Raw genomic sequence first — 6634 nt, 5'->3', positions numbered from 1 at the left:
GGTTTGTCTCACACGGTGCAGCTTATGAGGACATGATGATAACTAAATTTGAATGAAGTCGCCCCTGGGGATGTTTGAGCTTGAAGTCCCACCACAAAAGCCGACATCCCTGCAACACTGGCAAATCTGTGAGGGTCACTTCCTACATGTCCAGCACATCTAACATTTATGTTGCCAGATATTTTGGGGACCTATGATTACAAGACAGACTTTTCCCAAAAACTCACTTCTGCTAGTGAGTTTTCTCTCTCAAACCCCATGAAAGGCTGTTAACCCCTCTGCCTTTCTCCCCCATCCATCAGTACCATAAGATATGTCCTGAGCATATGTGGTTTTCCCTCTCTTTATTCCTCCTGGGGAAAAATACAGTATGACCATGCAGGCTGCCCTGGATACAGTGGTAGAATCAATTCTGTGATTCTGTGACTTCACATTCTGCACCTAAAGGCTGAAGTGTGAGAGATTGGTTACGTGAAAAGGGACATATAGATTCGGGATATACAGATTCTTTGCAGCTTACTGATCTGAGAAGCTGGCTACGTGAGAATGGGCACATAGACCCTTGCAGCTAGCTGAGCAAGGTCTCATAAGACAATGCACCACACATCCTGTGTAACAACTGAAGTTACAGAATATTACATGTATCTTGCTCAGTAACTGAACCACCATTGAGTCTTATTGCTGAACTATGGGTTTATTTGCAGAACCAGCAAGGTTAGGTTTTGGCAGCAAAACAATGGACATCTGTGGTTAGAAGGCCAGGGAAAAAGGCAGAACTGCTGACCACGAAAGGGGGTCTAAGGAGGGGTTTAGAATCAGCTTAGTCGACGTGAACCACTTAGAATGTGCCGTTACGAATATGCATAAAGCTTATTATTGTTAGTATATAAGGAGTTCTGGTACAATCAATAAATCGGATTCCTGCTGATCACTCATATTGAGCGTCTGGGTTTCCCCTCTATCGCGACATTCTGGCGCCCGAACAGAGGACGAAAAAAGGGACTGTAGAGATGGATAACCTGCGTCCGTCAACCTGGGGGGAATAGGGACCGTAGAGGCGGACAACCTGTAGCCACGGCACGATAGAGAGTCTGCGTCGGTCCCGTAAGCAGTTCGGGAGGCTGCAGAGGTGGTGAAAAGTCCACACCTCCAAGCCCAGGAGCACCTACAGAGGAGTCCTGCTGGCCACGCACCGCCGGGTCTTGCAAAGGCTGCAACAGCACGCTGACGTTTAGGTATGGCTAAGAGACAAGCGGTGTATCAATTGCTCAAATGCTTTTTAGAAAAGCAGAGCACACCAGGGATAGATTGTAAAAAGGATCTCCCTGGACTTTTAGATTATGGGATTGCTAAGGGTTGTTTTATTGATCCGAATGAAGTTTTTGAGAGGGAGCAGTGGAAAGTGTTTGGGGATAAGATATTTGATGCAGCTACGCAGGATGATAAGGTGGCTAAAAAGATGATGAAACCGTGGCGGGCAGTGAGTAATGCTTTGGCACAGTATGAGGCAGAGCAGAAGGCTGCAGCAGCCGCTGCGCAGTGCTTAGGAACGCCGCTTACTCGGGAGAAGGACATGGGTGATAGCTGCCTGTTACCTCCCACAATGAATACTTTTACTATGCAGACAGGAAAAGTAGTTTCAGATTCTGTGTTTTCGCCTCCTGCATCTCCCCAAGCTGTTAGTGCCCCCTCTGCATCGTTAGAGCATGAGTTATTACCTACAGCCCCACCTTTTGAACAATCCCCCACAGCCTGCCCTCAACCGCCACCGCCTGAGAGCCAGTCGGCAGCACTTTCACTCCCTTCTGAGCAAGCTAATAGTTCACTTAGTGTAAACACAGACTCAGGAATTCAAGAGATAGCTAAGGAACGAGAGGAATTTTGGAGAGAGGTTGCTAAGAATATTGCTGCTGAGGGAGACATAGATTCTGCCAGAGAGTTTGTACAGGCTTTTCCAGTTGAATTTTCACCTCCTAATGCTCAAGGACAGATCACTGTTAATATCAGACCTTTAGATTGGAAAGTGCTTACCCAACTGCAAGCCACTGTTAATGAATCTGGGTTAAAAGGGGAACCAACTCGTCAAATGCTTGATTATTTATGGGGCTCTATGCTCTTGCTACCGAATGATATTAAAAATATCACTAAGCTAACACAGCACCAGCGTATGCTGTTTGGAGCTTACTGGCAGACTTTATGCCAGCAGTCGGTAGCAACGCAGTGGGGAACAGGAGATCCTTTACATGGGGTAACTTTAGAGGAATTAATGGGTCTGGGAAATTACACCCGGACAGAAGCACAGGCTCTCATAGGTCCTGATAAGGTTCGGGAAAGCATGAATTTAGCACGACGAGCAATAGATCATATTAAGCAACCAGGGGGGTTACCATCACATATGAGTATCAAACAGGGAAGAGATGAGCCATTTGGTACCTTTATAGATCGCGTAGCAAACGCTATTGTAGCAACTGGGCTTCCAGACTATATGCATGGTATTTTGCTTAAACAATGTGCTATCCAGAATTGTAATCCCACTGCACGTAGTGTGTTAGTTACTCTGCCTGCTACTTGGACTATTGAGGAGGCACTAGAGAGAATGTCACAGGTCCCTGTAGGTCCCCAAGCTATGATTGTTAATGCAATAAAGGAACTTGGAAAGGAACTGGGAATAGGGATGAAACAGCAGGCTGAGGTAGCTCAGAGGCAGATTGAGGCAAATCAGAGTCAGGTTTTAGCTGCCCTTGCACCTTTGCAAAATCACCGGAGTGGGTCTCGACGACAGACCACCCGACTGTGACGTTTTCGCTGTGGAGCCTCCGGTCACTTGAGACGGGATTGCAACGCTGGTAATGTCTGGTGTCAGCATTGCTGATCGGACACCCATGCCAGCACTGCCTGCCGGAGGTCGGGAAACGGGAAGTCGAGCGGGAAGGCCCGCCCTGCGATGACACCAAAAGTGGCAGCATACCCAGTGACCCCGGAAATCAACACCTGCACACCTCTACCGACTCTGACCAGCACTTTCGTCTCCAGCCCGCAACCCGGGGGAGCCTCGGATTGGACTTGGCAATCTCAATAAACTGTACTCTTATAGACATTCGACCGCAGCGTGTCCCCACCGGGATTAAAGGACCTATAATTATAAATGGGAAAGCGGTCAGAGCACTTTTAATCGGACGCTCATCAGCTACTATGGAAGGATTACAAATACTTACAGGACTAATTGATGCAGACTATACTGGAGAAATTCAAATTATGGTACAGACTCTTTTTCCACCAATGTTCATAGAAAAGGGCACTCGACTAGCCCAATTGGTGCCTTTGCCGGTTCTCACTAAAGGACTATCACCTGTACACTCCAACCCTAGGGGTGAGGGAGCCTTCGGATCCACAGGACTGGCAGCCATGCTCACTGTGAGCTTGAAAAGTCGGCCACGCCGCCAGGTGACAGTAACATACCAAGAAGAGACTGTTACCCTGACAGCACTCTTGGACACTGGCGCTGATGTATCCATCATCAGCAGTCACCACTGGCCTCAGCATTGGCCCACCTTTGAATCTGATGCTACAGTCACTGGAGTGGGAGGACTTACCCTCGCTCACAAGTCCCCTCCATTGCAATGGACTATAGCTGATCAAGTGGTAAATTGTAGTGTGTCCATCATCCCATTGCCACTTGGTGTTGCTGCTCTGGTGGGACGAGACATACTCGCTCAAATGGACATGGTTCTTACCACAGACCAAAATTTTTAGGAGTGGCCATTGCTTGGACTTTTCCCCTCCACCAGCTCAAAGAGGGACTGGAAGCTATGTTCACTTTAAGGACATGGCTGCAGGGGAATGGAAAGGCCCTGCAGAGGTGTTATATTTTGGTCGTGGCTATGTTTGTGTGCTTACTCCTACAGGTCCACAGTGGATACCCAGCCGCTGGGTCAAACCGACACCACTCAAGTCTGGAGCCTCCACAATATCATCTTCCGGAGCTGAGTCTGCTTCGGCTACATCTAGTAGCTGATCCAGTGATCGTACCTCTTGCAAACATCGTGCCTACCCGACTTAGGCACTTTGAATCCTGGGAGGAAGCAGAACAGCTACTGGACGCCCTTGAACAGTATTATCCAGGGAAACTTAATTGTCGAACCTGTGGTGTTTGCGGGAAGCCAGGGCATTTTGCATGGTTTCTTATCCGATGTGGGGGCTGTAACAAAGAGTGGTGGGCTCCTCAGACACTTCTGTTAGGGGGAGCATGGTGTATTATTTGTGAGGGAACTTGGCGACGTGACACGTTACAGAGAGATTTAGAACGGGAAACTGGTTTACCAATTTTTCAGGGTCTTACTCTTTATGAGTCAGTAGAACAATGAGCTATTGCTGAATTTCGCTATCGAATTAATCACGAGGTTGCTCGCATTCGCTTACAGCTTAAATCCGCAAAAGTGCATAAAGTTTGCAGAGATGGCCTTAAGATACCACGCCAATGGATGGTGCGTACCCATGAGTGGGAATGCATGTGCCATCGCTTTAGCGCTTGCAACATTGCTGATAACCGTGCACGCTACCGATCCACACCACGTTAGCGCAATAGACCACTGAAAAAACATGTGGATTACCTGGGCTAACCAAACAGGCCAAGATTCTTTTTGCTTATCCTTAGCAACGCCTTCTGACCCTTTCCGCACTTGCCTTATTGGGGTTCCATTAGCAGAAACTGGTAGCCTTAAAAAATACACCCTCAGCTACTCAGAGCAGGAAATTGCACTCTCAACCTTTTGTAATGCAAGCTATTCTACCCTCACTGATAACTATCTCGATACTCACCTCTCTACTTTTAACATCTGCAATGACCTTAAAATAAAGAAAAACCCTCTAGCTGCCCAAGCACGAGCAATTGCCTTAGGCCTTAATACATCTATGTTTGAGCCACAAGAGCTAGATCTCTTAGGCTCTCAGCATAGTCCCTATTGTCTTATGTTTAGAGGCAGTCACTTTGACAGCAGTGTCAGCCCCCAAAGGCCAAACAAAGACAGTACATGGCTGAGCCCTACCACCTCATGGTACTTTAACATCACGGTGTACTGCAATGGCTCAGTATGGCCAGTTGATAATCCTCCACAAGAATCCAGGGCTTTTCCCTCAGGAACTTTCCTCATTTGTGGGGACAGGGCATGGCCAGGAGTGCCTTCTAAACCAGTGAGAGGACCGTGCTATTTTAGGAAACTAACAATGTTTGCTCCTAGCATTCAGCAACTGTTAAATATTACACACAAGCGAGCACGACGAAGCGCTCTTCCATTAGATCCTAATTGCAGAGACGATATGCAGTTATGGAAAATTCCTGCTGTCTTTTTTGCTTCTCTTTTAGCCCCAGGAGCTGCATCAGCACGTGCCCTCACTCAGCTTAGAAGGTTGGCAAGTTGGACAGGCAAGCAAGCAAATGTCACCTCACACCTGATAGGTGAGCTTGTTGCAGACGTGGATAGCTTACGCCACACCTTACTGCAAAATCGTGCAGCCATTGATTTCCTACTGTTAGCACATGGACATGGATGCAAAGACATAGAAGGAATGTGCTGCTTTAACTTAGCAGATCACAGTAAATCCATACATTCTCAGCTTCAATGGCTCACTGAACATACCAAAAAGCTCACTGTTCAGGACAGTCCTTTCAATAGATGGTTTCAAGGGACCTTTGGAGGACTCGGAGTTTGGGCCATAAGTCTCATAAAAGAAGGTCTTAGATGGGTCGGCATCATACTTTTGCTATTGCTTGGAGCACGCATTATATCTTCTTGTTTAGCCAAACGTGTAGATCAACTAACTCAGGGAGTTTTGCTTGCTCAAACTAATATAAACGGGGGAATTGTGAGAGATTGGTTACGTGAAAAGGGACATATAGATTCGGGATATACAGATTCTTTGCAGCTTACTGATCTGAGAAGCTGGCTACGTGAGAATGGGCACATAGACCCTTGCAGCTAGCTGAGCAAGGTCTCATAAGACAATGCACCACACATCCTGTGTAACAACTGAAGTTACAGAATATTACATGTATCTTTCTCAGTAACTGAACCACCATTGAGTCTTATTGCTGAACTATGGGTTTATTTGCAGAGCCAGCAAGGTTAGGTTTTGGCAGCAAAACAATGGACATCTGTGGTTAGAAGGCCAGGGAAAAAGGCAGAACTGCTGACCACGAAAGGGGGTCTAAGGAGGGGTTTAGAATCAGCTTAGTCGACGTGAACCACTTAGAATGTGCCGTTACGAATATGCATAAAGCTTATTATTGTTAGTATATAAGGAGTTCTGGTACAATCAATAAATCGGATTCCTGCTGATCACTCATATTGAGCGTCTGGGTTTCCCCTCTATCGCGACACTGAAGGACTTATTCTGGCCAGCTTTTGTCATCACCTATCCCTAATTAATAATCTGCTGATTGTTAAAACAGGCTTTCTTCTACATACTGGCAGGAAAAATTATGTCATTTTTTAGATATTTGGGAGGCACTAGAGAATACAGTGATGCATAGGCATTCCTCTGGAATTAAAATATCTACTCAGAGGATTGTAACAGAACTACAAGCTTTCTCTGAAGTAATAAATTAGTAGTAACCACAGTACTTATTAAGCCTACC

This window comes from Corvus moneduloides, chromosome Z (genome assembly GCF_009650955.1).
Source record: "Corvus moneduloides isolate bCorMon1 chromosome Z, bCorMon1.pri, whole genome shotgun sequence".
In the NCBI taxonomy this organism is placed as follows: Eukaryota; Metazoa; Chordata; class Aves; order Passeriformes; family Corvidae; genus Corvus; species Corvus moneduloides.
The sequence above is the reverse complement of the archived record's forward strand: the minus strand, read 5'-3'. Positions refer to the sequence as shown.